Here is a 21,646-nt window from a genome sequence, read left to right on the forward strand (position 1 = left end):
TAGTATATTATGTAAATAATTTAAAGTAGTAAATAATTAATTATGAAGGTATAGTATTTTATAGAGGTTTACGATTTTCATTATTTTACTTCCAAGGATGGAAATAAAATATCACGCCATGATGTACTTGTATCTCCTTCTAGAGCTTGTACTAATTTTATACTTTCTGACGTGATCTTATGATCAAATGCCACAGTTAATTGCAATTTTTGATTAAATTATTACTAGTGTTTGATTATGCTTGTATTAGGTGACATGTAATTATTGTGTGTGGTTTATTTATTGGATATTAAATAAATAAATAATATAACAGCATAGCAAATCAAGCAGCCCAAAAAGAAACTTGCGAACTAAGCCATATTTTTGTGTCCAGAATAATCTACGCTATTTAATAATTATTAGAGGATCACATTAATGTTTTTCATTGTTCTGTGGTCATAAATTATTTTATTTCCGACTTATTCGCCAACGACCATACCATGTTGAACACACCGGTTCTCGTCCGATCACCGAAGTTAAGCAACATTGGGCGCGGTCAGTACTTGGATGGGTGACCGCTTGGGAACACCGCGTGCCGTTGGCCCGTTTTTTGTAGTTTTTTGTAATCTTTTTTCGTTGCTGTTATGAATATTTTTTTCCAATTTTATATTATTCTTTCAAGTATGCTGTAGACCAAAAATATTTATTGGTGGATAGATATTATGGACACCAATGGAAAAAAAATTGCCCTGCAAAGTTATGGAGGATATTGCGAACTTTTTTAAGCGGGTATGTAATGATGATTTTTATCAGTGTCGCCTATAACTAGGTAATGTTTTCAGTATTTTTAGGGCAATTTTTGAACTACATATTTTTCATATGTTTCTTGACAGGTACAGTAGAACTAAAATTGTTCAGCATTTACCAACGACCATACCATGTTTAACATACCGGTTCTCGTCGTATTACCGAAGTTAGGCAACATTGTGCGCGGTCAGTACTTGGATGGGTGATCGCTTGGGAACAATTTCCTTATTTTTTTTCTGCAATAAATGAGCCTAGATAATTTTATTAATTTATTAAATAAATATTTATTATTCGACCCACATCCATGTATACTACTTCCTCGACTCTCTTCTCCGTTGGTGCCAGTGGAGCACCATTATTATTCCGCCTGAAATTCTCCCACGACCCACTCTTCCTCTGTGAACATGAACAATCATACTCCAGATGCCACTCATAACAAATAATTATTATGTAAACAAAGACCTTTCTCGGTGAAAATTATTTACAAGAACTTCGGTTAAGCTACTTATACCTAGTTAGTACTAACCACCATAAAGCTGTGTTCACATAAATTTTATTTTCTTCAGAATAACATCTGGTAATACCATCACAGTAAGACCTCGCGTCCAAAAATATGTTTCAATTTTTCTCTTATATTTCAAAAACCAAAATATCCTCCGAAATCAAAAGTATTTAATTATTTCAATTTAACAGCCCGTTGTAGGAACTCTGGTGGGATAAAAAGACATATAAAAATAGATGTATTAGAAAAAATAAATAAAAACTTTGATTTTTTTTAAGTCGATTTTTTCAATTCTACTTATCACGTCAGAACGTTGCACATTGAACACAAAGAACTCATCGGCTAGTTTTTAGTATCATCACCTAAGTAGATAGTATTTTTGCGAGCGTGAGATATTTTATGAGAAGTGGGTGTTGGTTTACATTATCTAGTATCTACTTCACAATTATCTTAAATATATAAAGGAAAGGAGAAGAAAACCAAAACTTACATTAAAAGTTACTCACTTTGCTAACCAGCTCATTGACCTCATATTTAATTATGGTCTTGATTAAAATCTTCTTCATCTCATAATGTTATTTTATGCAGATAGAAAGTTGTGGTTGTTGAATTTGTGTCAACACTATTCATGGCGAGTTTTAATGTTTATGATTTTTTGCGCGATGAGCATGTTTGATTCATATAATACATGTATAGAAATATTTTTTTAGCCAACTTCGTTAAATATAAAAGATAAATGCCCTTAACTAAATATTTTATAGCAGATGGAAATTAATATAAATTCTAAAAATCGCAAAACAAATTTAATAAACGAACGACAGATTAATTAGTAAAAAATATTTGGAAATATCAATTGCCCCACTTTAACAACATTTAGTCAAATATAATGTTTACAGGGTAATAACTAATAAACATTAATAATTTCCGAAAATTTACTAGATTTATTTTACTTATTTGATGTGAAAACATTTTTAAAATGTCTCATTGTAAGCACCTAGGTATTTAGAAATAATATAAATAGATTGTCTGTGAGTGACTTCATCAGAGTTTGATAATACCGCGTACTGATACTACTGATAAAGCACAGTAGAACTTATTTATAAATATACATAATTATTTACATTTTTTATCTAAAGTAAACGAATTTTTATACATAATGTTAAGTATTAATAAGTTCTACACTTTTTATTATAACAAATAAAACAGTATGATAACGACCTTGAACGCCGAAACAGCTATCACAATAATCAATACTAAAATGCTTGCAGAACCTAATAATACTTCACATTATTAGATTTGATTAAGGTATTTAAATAAAAAAAAATGTATTTAAATACTTTTTAATTTGTACTATCATATAATAATTTCACTTCACCTTACTTTATTCGAAATATTTTGATAGAACTTTTAGCCCCTTCGTTAGTAGGTAGGTAACTTATTTTATTAACCCTTTAGTACTTTCATCACATTTGTTCAGTTTGCAATGTTTTCTGTGTATTTCAAATGCGCTATATTCATCTTATTTTAAAAATTTTCGGTAACAAAAATACTGTTTTTGAAACTAAACAAAATGATATTTCCGGTGTAATAAAATTTTAATATCAAATGTGAAAAATTTTGACAAACACCACATTTTTAATTATTTTTTTACATCAATCGACAAAAATTGAGAGAATACGATATTTCGAAAACACGTTCGTTTTGTTTGGAGAATGTGTAAGAAAATTGTAACTTCACTTTTATCTCGTTCGTATAATAAAAAAATAAGAAATAATAAAAGTTAAAGCGATTGTTTCGATAACGAAGTGATATGAATTATTCATTTTGGCTATTTTTAGGATTTTATTAATGGCATGCAGTATAAATATTTTTTATACTGCATGCCATTAATAAAATATTTGAGACAAACTGGAAAGAATTATTATTTTTCTTTCTAATGTCAAGAAAGTTACATATTAGAAAAAAAGATGAAAATACTTGTATAAAATATGGACGCCCGGTCACACATGACCCTAAAACGCTGGAGAGGTTAATGTGGTAGTTCACTGACAAACAAAAATGTAAGTTATCAACGATAAGAGAACGATATTCTTTTGAATGGGGCATTAAGTGTGTGATAGTAAAAATAAAACTAAACATTGTCGAAATGTTCAGTTCTCAAGGACTTATTCCGACGATGTCGATCACTTGACGAGGCCAAAAGTTCAAGTCTAAAACAAAATAAGACATATTTTAAGAGTTTTGTAAATAAAACTGTATCCTTGTTTTATATATGTACTTAATAATTTAATGGACGCCGCCAAGATGTGTCGAGATATAAATCTTTGTTAAAAATTGAGTCAAATTTTATTACCTAGTTAACGTCAAGTTATTCCAAGGGGATCTGATAAATCTAAAGTGAATGATTAACCTAAAAAAATGCACTTATGCAAACCCGAGGCCTCAATAATTATTTTGGACGTGGGTTGAATACGCGGCTATTTTCTGGAATTGCTAAACAAGGGAAGGTACCTACTTCCGACTAACCTACTTTAAGATTATTAAAATCATTAATCCTTTAACATATACATTTTTTAGTTAATGTAGGTATCTGTTATATCTCTGCTTTACTTGCAGATTTCTGTGTTGGGAACTCTTTGATAAAGTAAAAGGTTCTTTACTATAATTGTGTTTATTTACGTTACAATAAATAAGTTGGGTTGGGTTAAGAGGGTTGGTAATTCTCTGTCTCTAGAAGCTTGTTGTCTGGCAATAATATCCCACAGGCAGTTGCTACACTCTAGCGACATCTGTCGGACTCTGGAGTAAGCTTTACGACTGGTGCCATCTATCGCTTGAAAACCCAACTTATTACCAAACATCACAGTATCAATATCAAATAAGATATAAATTGTTTTCCAAATAATTGACTGGTTTTACCGTGTTATCCAAGGCATCAAAGGTTCAATCCCCTGCAAGCTAAGACCTCCACCATTGCACAAGAAACATTTTCGCCCTTTACGACCCATCACACCCATTACTGATTCTTTCAACTCCCAAGTTGAAAGAATCGGTGACGTTTTGTTAAGTTATTAATAATTCGTTAAAATTAGTATTTCCTTGTTAAAAAATTGTATTCAATTATTAATTTACCTAATTTAAAGTTTTGTTTCGTAATTTCGTTCTGCCATCTATTTATATAAATAAGATATAATATTACTGTGGCAGGCGGCATGGATTTGTTTTTTATGCAAATCGTACTTTTATTCCCAGATTGATGAAATTTTGCACACTTCATTTTCAAATTAGGAGGAAGGTCACAGTCTACATAAAATTTTGAAAAACCAAGCCACCCCCCCTTTCCCACCCCTCAAAGCAGAATTTCAATACTTCTTGGTGAAATCTTGAACACTTTACGTTCAAAATAAGAGGAAAACTACTAACTACAATTTGATTTCGAAAAAAAAATGTACTTAAGCACGGGAAACTCCGGGTACATCAGCTAGTTTGTTTATATATTTCGTTTTTCATTAGCTCGGCCACTTGTTTTAATTTACTTTTGAATTTCCCTTAGATTAATAATGGTTAGGTATTATTTATTTATGTGGGTATAGGGACTACTGTTCTTTTTATAAACTAATCCGGAAGCTAATTACTTCACCGGTTTCAATGTGACTTTCCGTGCAAAAGATGATTACGATTACTTATTTCAAGTTATTGTCAGTTATATGGATAGTGCCAGCTTTAGCGTTAGAAGTATTGGACCACGCATATCGGACCATTGTCCGATGTAAAGTATCTCAGTCGGTTAGAAGCGCTTGCTGGGCGCAGGTCTCCGGCGATAACTTCAAAATGCCAACGATATTGAACAAGTCGTGCTGGAAAATATAGGGAAAGCAATAGTATAACCTTTCATGGGTAAGTAGGGTTTTACCATAATCAGTAGTCGTGTAGATTGACTTAATAATGAAACGCGAACCGATCCACGAATTACGGGAAAGGAACGAAGCAATTGCAAGCTGCATTTCGCGCCATTTGCGGTTACTCCATTCCCTTTGCATAAGTTGAGGTTCAGCTCGGCATTTCGACTCGGCATTTAGACTCGTTCGTTCGTGGTCGGAAGGATTCGGGCGACATCGACAGCTGCCACACCCCGTTCCTACTTCCCGCACGTGAACAATATTTCACAATGATATTGCAAGGAATATAGACTCTATTTATATTTAATTCAATGTTTCAAGTAAGCTAGTTGGTACTAAAATAGTTCTTACGTAAATACTTATTCTAAATTAAATAACAAAATTTGTTTACACCACTATTTAATAAAAATTATCAACATGTTTCAAAACAAATGTTTCTTCATCAGGACACAAACGATAAATAATATTTTTTTATATAATAAAGATGTAAACAAAGTTAGTCATTTAATTTAATTAAAATTACGCCGCGCAGTAATTTGGGCATTATTATTTAAAGAATATAAATAAATTCGTTTTAAAAATGACAAAAATCGTATTATGTACTCGTAAATTTGGTTTTGCAAATCAAGACCGGGTGAAAATTTATAATCGAAAGTCGCATGAAACGGATTTATGTTGTTTTGTTTTGTTAACAAACAGGATTTTATAAGATTCTTCAAACCTTCAAATTTTCCTTGCATGCCCCTTTCCTTCCATCCTTTTCAATAAAAATAACATTACCGAAAAACTAGAGTGCTATAGTTTAACTGATATATTGTGTTGTCAATGATTCCCTAGTTCGTCCTTTTTGAACGAGGTAATATTATTTGAAAAGAACTCTAGGAGATTGTCCATCTCAAATTAGAAACATCAGATGGACGTCCTGTCAAAAATTATTCAAATTTATTTCATAATTATAATAACCACGTAGAATCTTCCCTATTGGCCACAATCATAATCAATATCAATCCCCGTCTACTTTGTAACCCTGAAACTTTCCATATTCCTTTTCAAAGAACTTTCTTCCAACCTCTTGTGTGAATTTTTCGAATATATAACATTCGCTGCAGTGGCAAGATTCCGGACGTATTAAGCTACAGCCCCCAAAACTTGAAATTTCTTGAATCTCTTGTTTTAACTTGACTTCACTTAACTCAAACTTTATCGTCTCTTGCTTTTTTGTTGTTGTTTTACATATCTGCGTTAAATTTTGTGCTTATATATTGTTGTATACCGTTGCTGGACGGTTGGTATTTAATCGTTGTTATTTCTTCGTATTTTTTATGTTAACCATTTGTCTGTTGTTCATGTTAATAAACTAAAATACAGAAGAGATACAGAAATGAAATTAATTTGTTAAGAATTTTTTTTTGTTTTCTTCTTGGCTAAGATTGCTTTTATGAATATCAATTAATTTCCAATCCACTTAACGAATAGATGCCTACATTTGAATATATAAAGATGATTCCCCTAAGTTTATATAGGTAGGTACTATTTCAAATGAAAATGTATCAAAAGTAACACGATGACTTGTGTCATCTACGCTTTAATACCTTTACCCGTTGTTCTTCTAACTTTTTTGAAGATTACTCTATAATTTGTCTGACCTACATCCAACTGATGATATCAAGTCCCGTGAGTTTGAAAGCGCCCATACATTAACTCAATTTTTGCCAAATGTATGATTAGTAGAAAGGCCATGGTAAGAGGAGAAATTAGCCTGGATTGTTGACTGGGCAAGTGGGGCGCCCACGACATTTTTAAATAATTTGAGATGTCCGAAAATGTTTTATTATCGTGTTGGACAATCGTCTGGCGGGACGTTAATGATACTAAGTAAAAGCATCAACATCGTTTGCACTCCATTTTTGTTTTTTTTGTCTTTTACGCTCATCATTCTGTTTGTTTTGCTGATTTCAAAAAGGTTGACTAGGTTGACTAGGTTGCTAACTTTGAGGTTGCTAACTTTGACTAGGTGGCTAACTTACTGATTTGCATTTTCGAAAATCTGTTTCACCACTAGATGACTATAGTATTCAAGCTAGCCTTACTTTGAATATATGGCTTATATAATTGTCATTGACCTTTCTTTGGACAAATTGTATAAATCCTCATTTGAAATTTTTTTTAAATGTTACAAAAAATATTATTCTTGATTAATAATTAAGTCGGTAGATATGTAAGTACGTGCCTGCTTACCAATCTTACGATTTCCGAGGACATTTTGATTTGGATTTATTAAAAAGGATAAAATTAGAAACATACTTGTTTGGACGCTAGGTATACTTAACTGTTCAATAGTTACAAAATAAACTTTAAATGCTACGAAAAACCGAGAAGGTAATAACGATTATGTCAATTAAAGCCATAAATTCTTAATTGATCATCCAATGAATTATTAATTGTTTTGACTTCAAACAAAAACATTTATTAAATCATTTAAGTCGTTGGAAATCTTCCCAAAATAAATTATTCCGTGGAGATTATTTACTAATGATAGAAGATTTTGTACAACAAGTTAAATTAGCTAATTACGTTGATATTACATTATTTAATAACCGAATAAACAAATTGGTAAATTCCCATAGTGCGCGAGTCGGTGTTCCACAAGGAAGTACAATGTTTCCTTGCTTCTCCTGAAAATGTTCAAATATTCTGAAAAACGATGATATTCGGCCTCCGCGGTCGAGGGATAAGGCTCTCAGCTAGCAATCTAGAGATCTCGGGTTCCAATCCCGGCGTGCGCAAGTAAATTCTATTTGATTGATTTGTATTATATCACAATTTAATCATTTAAAAAAATATAAGGTATACTTGCCACATGTGCCAGAGTGGTAGGTACTCTCAGTATCGCCCTGGTGTAAAACCACCATTCAGAATTGAAACGTTGCTTGAAATGGCTCTAGTCGTGTTTGGTGACCAGATCTCAATAGCCAAGTATTACCCCACCTATCTTTTCCCCGTCTCCTCCCCCTCCCCACTACCTTCAGACTCACAGCACACCCCATTGGTGATGCCATAGTCTCAATGGCTCCAGGTGGTTGGGAGCAGTTGTGAGCAATGCTGTATTCACATACATTAAAAAAAATCTTTCCCGAACAGACCATCGATTTCATTGGCCCGTCTGAGGCTGGTCGAAATATCTTACGTAAGTCGGCGACATTAGTTATCTTTCACATCGGTTATAATTCATACTTCTTGGAATTTGCTTCTGTTCAGAGGGAATACCCATTTTAGATAATTACTATCCTCTCGCATCAAAAAGGATGTAAACATTGAAAGGCTTTCATGTTACAATGGGTAGAACAGCTACTAATGATGATGGTGTCCATATCTTCCATCTAACCACCGCCTGAAATGCTACCGCAACGTTAAGTAAACATATTTTTCTGTCGTTTGTTTACGGCATTTATTAAACTATTTTAATCACAAGTAGTGCATGAAAACAGGTATGGTTCAGTATAATTGCAGTGAAGTAGGCGCTTCGGCTGTTGACTGCTAAGACGAATAAACTATAGAGAACTTCCCCATCATTAAAAAAAACTCGAAATATATTTTTTTCTTTTAGGCATCTATTTTTATTTTAAAAAAATGGTTCGAGTGATGATTGAACCTTCTTCCCCAGGGACTGGTGTCAACATTATTAGTTTTTGAGTACATCATTAAAGGGCAAACATTATACCGAGTCAATAGCGAACGATCTCAGTATCGTCTTTGATCCCGAACTGATGTTCTCTAACCACTTAATACGGTTCACTCAAGCTTGCTACAAACTCCTGGGGTTTGTTATCAGAACATGTAAACAGTGTTTTGACCCAGACGCAATGATCGCCATGTTTGATGGCGTTATAAGAAGTAAGCTGGAGTGTGCTATTGGTGTGTGGATTCCGAACCAAAATAAATATGTAAATATGCCTTAAACAAATTCAGAAAAAAATCCTCAGGTACGTCTATATGCGGACGCATGGAACTTATCCGAGGTTCATGCACCATATGGACTTACTTAAGGCAGCAAATAGATTTAGCCTGGAAACTAGACTTTAGTCAAAACTTGCAATACTTAGTTTTAATATAATTCATTACAATCAATACTCCAGTGATAGCCCATTCCTCTTGTAATGTATAATAAAAAAATGCTTAAAAATTCAAAATTCTAGTTTAGACAATAGCCACAACCATGCGGAACTCAAATCTTTTTGGTTTTTGTATTTCAGATAAATCTACTCGGAAATGACACCTACGAAGCTGACAGCTTTTTTCGAGAGGATGTGCGTCCTCACGCTACCAGAGATAGATAGATTATGTAAAATAAATCAATTATAATTTTGAAATATTTTATGAAGCCCAAGAAAATTTACAGCAATATCTTTAGTAGGAACCATACAAAAATACCTATTTTTTTAGCCGTCTAAAGTGGGATGATCCCTTCAATACCTAGTAGTAAAAAAATGAAACAGTGTCATTTTTCGTCTTCTTGTAGGACGTTTACCGTACACCCCACCCATATGTTACAGACTATCCTCATGGCATTTTGGATCCCACAGCTTTATAATCCCCGGGGGACGGTGGCATAACGATCCACTCTGCTTACATCGACAGCACCTACATTCTAGTCGACTGCGGCTGTTACGTCACAACTTTCTTCAACAGAGTGTATCTATTCGGCGTAGTGGTACAAAATGGGCATTCGGTTATGCAACGGCTATGAAATGTCGGATTTATTGCTATTATGTTATTCTTATTCATAATCGAATCAGAAGATCGAATTATCAATATAAAGCTTACTTAGAGAAATACCTACTCTTATTTTAACATTTGATGGCTTTGAGCCCGTTGCCACGTAAATGGCTGAGCATAGCCTGGACCAACAACTAACCAAAAACAATGGACAACAACCAAAAACAATGGACAACAAAGTTTGGGTCAAGTGATAACAAAAGATTCGAGAAATTAAGTAAAGTTCTGGTGATTATCGCTAAAATTGCTATAATTCTGTTTAATGTCCGGAATCTTGCCATCTATCTTAGATGTTATATTTTACAGTCAACACATTCGTACAAGAGGTTGGGAGAGGGTTGTGTTGATTATTTGGAAAGGAATATGAAAAGTTTCTAGGTTTCTTAGTAGACCGCGATTGATACCATTTTCTTAGTTATCTGCTTATTATTTATTATTATTATTTTCTCAGTGTTTACCAATCTTGATTAGACATTAAAAACGTAGTACAGTTGTCGAACTAGTAAAATATACACGGAGGAAAATGAGCATGGCTGATTTATATTTATTTATTAGCATTATTAAAATCAATTGATTCGTCAATATTAGAATGTGTTTTGAACACGTGTTCCGCCGCCCTCACAACGCATTCGTGTTTAACTGATAGTTAATTACGAAACCTGTCAATTCATTCGTAAAAGGCCTGCAGTCCCGTTTTTGACAGGAATACAAATAATTTAATCAGATTCTTAATGAATTATCAATATTTTACATCAGTAAGTTTTCTCCGTGTATGCGATATAATTAGTATATTGGAGCTAGCCGTAAGCCAAAATAGTAAATTGGTTATGATAATAAATATTTTTTTTAAAGAAATACACACATTCCCAGGTTACGAATAACACAATATTTGAAATTCTATTACCACAACAGTAAGCGGAAAATGTTACTTTTGTTGTGATGGAGGACGTAGCCAGTCGAGAAATTGAACATACTACACGATGTCAACTCAGCCACCGACGACTGGTCAAAAAATTTAAATATTAGATTATTGGTAAGCGCCAATGCCATGTTTTACGCCACCCATAATGAAGCCGTTGACTTGTGCCCTCAATTTGTGCGTTTTCTTTGATTTTATTATGTACGCAGTGAGGAGGTACCTACCGGGGAGTGCTCTGCAAACCTTACTATTAAAAAAAACATATTTTATCTTAGTCGCTGTTCTTCTAATAAGTACACCATTTTCCAAGACTGATTTTGATTTCAATGAAATGTTCTTTAATAACAATTTTCCCATTTAAAAACTGTAAAAATCTTCTTAGTTGGGTTACTTTACATTTTTAACAACTATTTAAAGCAGTGGTAGATAGAAATACCATATTTAGCCGTGTTTGATGACCAAATCTGAAAATCTTTCCAGTCTCCACCAGCTTCACAGCATTATAAGATACTCCAATTGGGGATCCACAGCCTCTAGATTTTTGGTTCTCGTAAAAAAATAGTGCCAAACCTTTTAAGAATAAGGTCAATTTTCGTACATTCCAAATGCTCGCTCTTGGTCTTGTGTTCCCGACTTTGGTATAATATTATTTATTATCTAGAAAATGTTTTGTTGAGCCGACAAATACCCGATAAATAGCCTATAAATAGCCGATTAATAGCCGATAAATAGCCGATAAATAGACGATAAATTGCCGATTAATATCCGATAAATATCCGATAAATAGCCGATAAATAGCCGATAAATATACGATAAATTGCCGATTAATATCCGATAAATATCCGATAAATAGCCGATAAATAGACGATAAATAGCCGATCAATAGCCGATAAATAGCCGATAAATAGCCGAATAATAGCAGATAAATAGACGATAAATAGCCGATAAATAGACGATAAATAGCCGATTAATATCCGATAAATAGCCGATAAATTCTTTATATTTGACGTGATGGTGACGTACAGATAATATACTCGTACATACCATTGCTACTCTAAAATTTTGTTCACACATATCAAACTTTTTATAGTTTTTAATGAAACTTTTTTTGTCCATCCCACAGATCAAAGGGTATTCAGTTGTCAGTTTTCTTCCAATGTTTTTGAAAAGTACATTCGTCTTTTTTTCACCGGCATAACCGAAGATTTTTTCACATTTTATTCACCCAAGGCCGCATCAAAAGTATAAAGTCATCATTGTCCACCACTGTCAGTCGGGGTATATAATTATTTAATTCTCCGTTTTTCTATCTTCATATCAAACATAATCCATAATATCCCAAGGCTAAATGAAAAACAAAACTCAAGCTAATAGTGCAATGATTAAATGAACGACTTCTAATTATGTTGTACATTAGGACGTATTATTTAGTTATTACAAATCCTAGAAAGTTCTGCTCAAATACGATAACAAATTATATCAGTGCATTAAATGTTACAAAATGATTACAAAAATAGCTGTATTTCGAAATTATTTATTAAGAATTTATTGATCCCGAGAAAATTATATCGAGAACCCATAGAATGAAGATGGAGTGAGGTTTAATTAATCGCTCAATAACATGGATCATTCTTCCCATTTCTTCGATAAGAGAACATACCTAACACAATGAATACGAAGAAATCAGTAATAGCCCAAAAGCATCAGATGGAAAACAAAAGATAACATTCAAATACCGAATGCTTTAGAAGTAAGCAGAAAAATGTTATAAAAATGAATGTTTCATTAATATTGTCTTGCGCCTAATTCAATGGTAGTGTTGCACTTTTTTTATGAAGTGTTCTAATTTTGCTTTCGTGCAATGTTGCATTGTCCTTGATATGTTTAAGTATGGAATCATGTCTCAGACCAGGGCTGTTCAACAATTATAGGTAGTCCAAAGACTGCATTATAAAAAAATGGGCACCGATTTGGTTCGAAATGTATATAGGGATTTTAGGGGGGGAGTTGAAATTGAATCTAAAGCAAAAATGCATAAGTTTGGCGGCCATCTTGAGTTTTTCAAAGATTGTGTACCGAGGTAGTTCAAAATCAGCCATCTTGAATTTCTATAGTTCTGCACCGATTTGACAGTAAAATCGATTTACACGGAGAAAACTTACTGATATAAAATATTGCTTTTTTTTTAAATCTTGTTAAATTATTCGTATGCCTGACTGCAGACCTTTAACGAATGAATTGACAGATTTCCTAACAAACTATCAGTAAAACACGTTTGTGTAATGAGGATGTCGGAATACGTGTTCATAAAAATTCTAATATTGTCGCAAATCGTCATTATATTTATCAGGAAAATTTGGCATGAACACGTGTTCCGATATATTCTGAATGTACTACTATTTTATTAGGATATGGCTTACCATCACGTTTTTAACAGGTTTTCAATAAATCAGCCTTACTCATTTTTCTCCGTGTACGGTTTTTTTAAGGGGTGCTGAATGCGAATCAAAATTCTGCATCCAACAATGTTTTACTTACATACAAACACGTCGGACTTAGCCTGAACTTCTGTACATTTTAAATGCTGTTTTATTTTTTGTCGTGGTCAAATCAAACATTATAAGCGGGCCGCACAAAACGTGCCCTGGGTCAGACGAATCAACTTGCGTTGGGTGTATCTACTTTCGCTGGTGTTGTAATGGCCAATGGCCAGTTGTATGCAATGCGTTCTGGAAAACCTAATGACAACTTTGTGTATTTGATGTGTAAATTTTCAGCAGGTTTTCATGCAGAGTTATTACGCACGTCGATAAAGCACGGAATGGTTAGTTTGACCAAGTAGGTAGATTTATTAAAATCTTGTTCAAAACCGGATAGCATCCCATTTCTTAATAAACTTTTAGCACAATCATATATCGAAACACGTGTCCTTGCACCTGGGTTTGTACTGATAATAAAATGCGAAAATATTAGAATTTTTATGAACACGTGTTCCGGGATCGCCATAACACATTCGTGTTTAACTGTTAGTTTATTAGGAAACCTGTCAATTCATTCGTTAAAGGCCTGCAGTCTAGATTCCTAATAAATTAGCAATATTTTATATTAGTGCTGGGAAGTAAGAGCTTCATAGATGCACGCACAGATGGCAGTGCATAGAGCATGTTTGGTAGTCCGCAAGATGGAGCCAGTGGCCAGGGCAAGTGGGTAGGCTCTCAGAGAAACTTACTGTTTCAGATTCCAATTAGCAAGCTTCTAGTTAGGTCTACTATCGAGTCATCAGTATAACACGTGGAGTATTAATAAATCCCTGTTTAATCTAAAAGAACCATTTAATTATAAACTCCTTCCAAGACGAGTTGGAGACATGTTTGTACGAACACAACAATTAGTAAGATGTGTGTGTAATAAAATAAACATTTGATCGGTTTATGACTGAGGTCCAAAGCATCGGATTCCACTCAGGTGTCGAGGGTTCAATGTGTGGTAGTTAGTTCTAGAATCTTTGTTGCAGTGTGATAATGAATATGAAACATGTTGTATTATGATCTCAACTGACCGGTGCCAATGGGACTATGGCAACCCCGTAATGGTTAATAGTTGGGGAAAAATTATGTTTTTTTTTTTTTTTACAGTGAATACCTCACAAGAGTCCCAACTGCTCCCGTCTGGAGCCAGTGAGACTATGGCATCCCCAATTGGGGGATGTTGTGAGGCTGAAGGTAAATGGGGAAGGGAAAGAGGAAGGTGGGGAAATACCTGGCTATTCAGATCTAGTCACTAAACACGGCTAAAGCCATTTGGAGCAACGTTTCAATTCTGAATGGTGGTCTTACACCAGGGCGATACTGGTAGTATCTTCCACTCTGGAACGTGCCGCAAATATACTATATATTATTTTAATTAATTAATTGTGAAATAACACAAATTAATCAAATAAAATTTATTTGCGCACGCCGGGTTCGAACCCGCGACCTTCGGAATGGCAGTCCAATGCGTTACCACTGGACTATGCCGAAAACAATTAAAAATATAAAACCATTCCAAAACTAAGGCACGCCATGGTCATCTCATTTTGTTGAGGAAACTGTCTGTAAATACAATCACAATATCAGATAGATGTATTGTAACATTTGTTACTCGGTACTCGGAAGTGTTTGAATTTTTAATTCTTAGAATTTGGAGAAAGCCAAACTCTAGTCCTATAGTGATAGCAAAAACGCCATAGATCAAATTAAGATTGAGCGTTGATGAATTGCCATTCACGAAAGATGTCTGATTAGTGATTGCAGGATACGTATCGTATGAGTCAAGGGTTTCGGGTTTTATCAATGAACAGAGATCAGGCAAGTTACGGAGGGAGTGAGAGTATAAGAGGAGAACAAAACGAAAAAATAAAATACAAATCATAAAAAAAATATCAAAATGAAAATGGCTTTTTCTACCATATTTGAACGCCGGCTAACCGGGCAATATCTCTAAGTTACTGATATACCGTGAACACCTTCTAGACCCGCCGTGATTTTACAATCGATATATAAAATCTATATGTATAGACTTTAGACTTGTCAGTGGCTGAATTGAAAGCGCGTTTAGGTCCCAACCAGGCGTAGTGTGTTCAATTCCTCGGCTGGTTAAGTCCTCCATCTCAACACAATTGTCCGTTTACTGTGATGGTAGTAGGAGATTTTAAAATAGTGTCAGGTTATTCGTCTTAATGTTTGTTTTTCTTTTAAAGATAAAACTTTAAAAATATATAAAATAGAAATAAAAATATGTATTATTACTACTAACTTCTTAAAAATAATTCTAAAGGTATTTTGTGTGGGCTAATCTCGGGGTAAAGGAACCGGTTCCTCCAAAACACAATATCGGGCTATCCAGTGATTCCAGTGACAAAAAAATAAACTGGAACAGGTATATGTGGAAAACAATTAAAAATATAAAACCATTCCAAAACTAGGACACGCTGTGGTCACCTCATCTTGTTGAGGAAACTGTCGGTATATACAATCACAATATCAGATAGATGTATTGTAACATTTTTAACTCGTATACCAACTCTAAATTGAAAAGCTGAAACATAAATTAATGACAAAAAAGGTTCAAATATACATTATGCAAATATGAAAATCATCTAATCTGATATCCAGTTATTAATTGATTCTTTACGTAACTCTTGTGGTTCTATTTCTATACAATAAGTTAACCTATTAACTTTTTTGTGCTAAATTGCATCACACCATATCTGAAACGGCTCAAATAATCACTGAAAACTCATTCCGAGAATTAATAATGAAATGCATCGTAAGCGATATTATGGCAATATTGTAGCAATAGCCAAGTGTTAACAGTAAGCAGTGAGTACCTACTTTCTATTTTGTGCATCCGCCGGGCAAAGTGCGAATTTCTGACTTAATTTCGTGGAGAATTCTCATGGATAAGAAGTTATTGTGAAAAACGTTATTTATTTGGGAGAATCATTAAACGTATTATTAGTCAGACGAAGATATTTCAAAATTTTCGGCGGTGCCGCGCCGTTCCATTTCTATCTTAGATTTTTATTTTTCATGAAGTACCTCATATGGGTGTTTAAAATGTTACCTGGCTATTATTATTTTATTACTTAGAGGCCTCGTATTTTCTCGGTAGGGAAAAAATTGTTACCTAAAAAACCCTACTAAAATTTAACTCATCAGCAACAGTAGCCAACCTTGGCCATATATTACATACATGTCTGTTTGTGTTGTGTTGGGAGTAGGAAGGAGTCGGCAATGGCCTATTCTGAGGAATTCCTCCGCATTCGCCTGTTCTATTAAGGGAAACTATAGAAAACCTTAACCAAGAGGAAGCGGCCGTTTGTCAACATGAAACAGAGACGACCTTCAGTAAAATCAGTATATGATCTCCTGCATTATGAGGTGTGTGTGTGCATGACTGTTTTTATGTTGATATATACCTATGGGAAAATAAATAACAAACGTACACACATAAATATTATATACATAGATATATAAACATTATATAATGGGAAGGAAGTCCAGAGATTAGCAAATATCGACTGCTCGTTGCTTATGCGTCCACATCTAAATCTGGTATGTGTCAGATATGTTCTAAGTCCATCAGGATGTGTTTAGTTAGTCTGTGTATATATCTGAAAGTAAGGTCGCTAGGTGAATTGTATTGTCCGATTTGTTGAATGAGTTGATTATTACTACGTTCGAGTGATCTGTAAAAACGTTTGGTCAGTCTGTCGTGTATGTGAATAAGGTAAACAGTGATAAACGTGGTTGAAATTTGTAATTTGTAGCTAACTAACTAACTAACCATCACGTGGTTCCCGGAGGGGTAGGCAGAGAGGATGGACCGCCATTCTCTATCTTGGCACACACTGTTTGCATCATTTACACTCGAGCAGCGTCTGATTCAAACTCTTCTGTTATCTGACATTTGATACTCATTGGTCGCCATGTCTTCTTTGATTTCTCCGACTTATTCTACCATTTACTTTTGCGTCAGATATTTGGCTGAGCGTGGCGAATTTCTTTTTAACTCGGCTATTTGGCTTTTCGTCTATTTGTAAATTTGTTTAATACGTTCCGGTTCCGGTTCAAAATTCGTATGTATTCGCATCAAATTGTATAATTCCGTACTTGAAATGAAAAAATATGTTCGTTATTTGAAATAAATAAGTAGGTAGGTATTTTAGTACCTACTTACAAATCTAATGGTTTCGGATGATATTTTAGTTTTGATTTAATGAGAGAAAATTAGAAAAATTCTTTTTTGAACGCGAGGTTTTCTGTTCATGTAACTACTACGTGATATATTTGTTAGTATGTGTTAATTCAACGCAGAAGCAACGCTACAGTGTCATCGTCGAGGATACTTTGCAGAGGGTCATATTGAAAGAAAGGAGTGAACTTGGGTTTTGAAGAAACTCATTTTCCGGTAATCTAAATTAATATTGACCCACTTTTCAAAAACTGAAACTTTTGATGATCACAAATATATAATCGAGTTATGCCTATACGGTCATCTCCAGACATATTCCCAAAACTTAACAAAACAATACTTAAAAAAGGACCTTAATACTCGTATATTAAAGTATACATATATCCTTCCGTAATTTAAATAAATTATTAATTAAACAATATCATGATTATTAAACAAATACACGATATACTCCAATTTAAATCAACACTCAAAACATTCATTAAAGAAATGTAATATTTTACGTGATTTTTTTATTTATCCCTTCCAGCGTTAACCACTCCAGGTTGACCCCTCCAGCTGATAATATATTACAAAATAATGACATATATATATATAAATATATTACAGCTGGAGGGGTCAACTTGGAGGTATAAATATATTTTTTTTATTTCACGTACAAAACAGTACAAAAATAGAAAAAACGGAAAATATAAAATATTTGTACTTTTATTATAATACATTATTTCCAATATTAATAAAACTCATTTCAGGAAAGACAACACAATTAAAAGGAAATTACTTTTACATAAGAATACAAATGAAGAGTGCACATAGATTTTAAAGCAGGCTAGATTACAGTTAATTGAAAAATATTTCATAAATACATTAAGAAAGATATTCAGAAGTTAGAAAATTCCCCAGAAAGATAATTAAACTGCTGAGAAAATATTAGAGCTTTTGCCAATGATTTTCTTGTTAATGGAAGTAATGCGTTATATTGTATATATACGAAGTAATATTGTAAGGAGTCAATTCCAAATTTAGTCGTGTGCAATTTTGTGTTCTTGTTTTGTGCTGGTGTATTAAATATCTGTGTTTCTATTTGTATATTTAAACACTGTATATAATCTACTTTTTGTGAATTGGGTTAGCTGTAAGAAATAGGATGTACCTATAAGCTTATGCCCTTTGTACTTTCTGTGGACCATAAATGTATTTTTTTTTTAATTTGATTTTTTTGTAGGAGTGAGAATACACAAAAGCCGACTAGTCCATAGTCCGCCATTTGGTATTTACTGTGAAAATATTGCAGATATCCACAAAAACATAGCACCATAAAAAAAAACAAAATAAATCTTGCATTACCACCTTACGTCTACGTTCTAAATATTTCAGAAAAACATATATGACTCTGTGGTTTTTTACTCTTCACGAATCTTCCAACAAAACGCATTGTGACTCGGTAATTTCCAGACGATTATGCCATGCCATGTCGTTTAGAATGCCCGCGTTCAGAACGCATCACCACCTAATAAAATGATGCAAAAAAATAGTCGAGGTGAAAGTACCTGCTTTAAAAAACCTTATATGAGCACCGAAGAAGAGACCCAATAGCTCCTAACCGTCTGGAGCCAGTGAGACTATGGCATCCCCAATTGTGTATGTTGTGGGGCTGAGGTAATGAGGAGGGGAAGGAGTGAGGGAGAGAAAGGTAGGGAAGTACGTGGCTGTTCAGATCTGGTCACCAAACACGGCCAAAGCCGCAACGTTTTAATTCTTAATGGTTGTCTTACTTCAGGGCGATACTGAGAGTACCTACCACTCTGGTACATGAGGCAAGTATACCTAATATTATTTTAAATGATTAAATTGTGAAATAATACAAATCAATCAAATAGAATTTACTTGCGCACGCCGGGATTGGAACCCGAGATCTCCAGATTGCTAGCGTAGAGCCTTATCCCTCGACCACGGAGGCCAAATATCATCGTTTTTGAGAATATTTGAACATTTTCAGGAGAAGCAAGGAAATATTGTACTTCCTTGGGGAACACCGACTCGCGCACTATGGGAATTTACCAATTTGTCGATTCGGTTATTAAATAATGTAATATCAACGTAATTATCTAATTTAACTTGTTGTACATAATCTTTAGTTAATTAGTTTAATTAGTAAATAATCTAGATGGAATAATTTATTTTGGGAAGATTTCCAACGACTTAAATGATTTAATAAATGTTTTTGTTTGAAGTGAAAACAATTAATAATACATTGATGACATATTCTTACTCCGTGGTAGAGGGGTAAGGCTTGTGACCTCCAGCTTGCTAGTCGAGAGCCTTACCCCTCTACCATGGAGGGCGTCTGGAGCCAGTGGGACTATGGCATACCTAATTGAGGTATGTTGTGAGGCTGAAGGTAGTGGGGAGGGAACGAAGACGGTGGGAAAATATCTGGTTTATTAATAAATCTACCATACCTTTGATTTACCTATACTACCCATATTATTAATATATTAAGATCATTATAAGAGTACATAAATATCTTCCATATATTGTCTTCCTTATAGCGTTTTGTTCCTGGAACTGACATCTCTACTAAATCTTTGATTCTTTTAAATTGCATTTTTTAGGTAATACCGCAAAAATGTTCTTCTAACATCCCAGAGCCAGTAAGACCACGGCATCCCCAATCGGGGTATGTTTCGGGACTAAAGGGAGCCGAGATGGGAAGTATATGAGCACGAGGAAGGTTGGGACGTACCTGACTATTCAGATCTGATCACTAAACATTTCAAGAAATGTTCCGAATGGTGGTATTACACAAGGATGGTACTAGGAGTGTCTACAACCAGTGAATTTCGGGTGTACTAGAGTGCTAATATTAAAAAATTGCAATATTGATATTTTTGTAGTCGTAATTTTTTTTCTATAAAGATTTTCAGGAAACCCATGCGGTGCAGGGCTTAACTGAAATTTCCCGAAAATATTCATGCAAAAAAATCTTAATCTTAATTTCAAAAAAAAAATCGTTTCGAACTAAACAACATCAATATTGTCGAATTTATAAAACTTAGCACTTTATCACACTCAAAAGTCACAAGCCGGCTCTATTTGTAACTATGGAACATGCCGCAGACTGCGCATTTTTTTTCCTAAATTATTAACACGAGACTTCCGGATTCTTAAGCGAGGATCCTAATCGCTCGACCACGGTCATCTCCATTTAAAATTCTTAAAAAACTGAATACTCTGTTTGTACACGTCTGTTTGCACGTTTATGAGAAAGAGGTTACAATGGAGATATCAGCGGTACGCCTTTAAACTTTGTATAGGCGAACATATAACTAGCGTAAACAGGGCCGGATCTGTGCAGGCGCATTTGGAGCTGTCCGCTCCGGGCGCCGACTTACCAAGGCGCCAAGGCTGATAACACAGTGCCTTTGAGGTTTTTATTAGCGAAAGGCGTCATTCGGCTCAGGGCCGGGCTTGAGTGTAAAACATTTATATGAAAAAAAAATGAAAAAGCAATAAATGTTGGATGAAATACTAGTATTTATTGAATTACTTGGCAGTTAAAAATAAGCCGACGTAGCACAATGGTTCCGTGCACCTGACCGGCAATCACAAGGTGCGGGTTTAATTCCCGTCGGCGGCATTTATTTTTTCGCGGAAGATTTTTAAAATTTATATTTGTGTTTGATGGTAATAATTATTGCTTATTATATTTTTTTATCATTTATATGAACCTAGTAAAAACTTGTTTCCAGGGTGTAATAAACCACAAGAAAGGTAATTAAAAACATTATAGATATATCTTTCCAAGGTTTATTATAAAATTGAACATGACTGCAGGTGATTTGAGAAAGAATCGTTAAATGATCCAGCGACCAATTGCAATAGTAATACAAATGAAAGATCGCTGAATGATATTGCCTTAATTATCATCACAAATACTCATTTCGGTTGTGTTGTGGCATTAATCCTGCGTGAAACCTAGTTCAATGATGAACGTTGTTAATGTGTCATTTTAAAAATTGGAACTGA

General features: G+C 34.1%; 1 non-coding gene across 1 annotated transcript; it reads left to right on the forward strand.

The window, feature by feature from the left end:
• Window positions 1-464: 464 nt before the first annotated feature.
• LOC149421474 (5S ribosomal RNA) lies at window positions 465-583 on the forward strand. Its single transcript, XR_016302590.1, has one exon. It is a non-coding gene; the product is annotated as a 5S ribosomal RNA (ribosomal RNA).
• The last annotated feature ends 21,063 nt before the right edge of the window (window positions 584-21,646 follow it).

The sequence above is a fragment of the Hesperophylax consimilis genome, chromosome 8 (genome assembly GCF_061612785.1).
Source record: "Hesperophylax consimilis isolate HC1 chromosome 8, BYU_Hcon_1.0, whole genome shotgun sequence".
In the NCBI taxonomy this organism is placed as follows: Eukaryota; Metazoa; Arthropoda; class Insecta; order Trichoptera; family Limnephilidae; genus Hesperophylax; species Hesperophylax consimilis.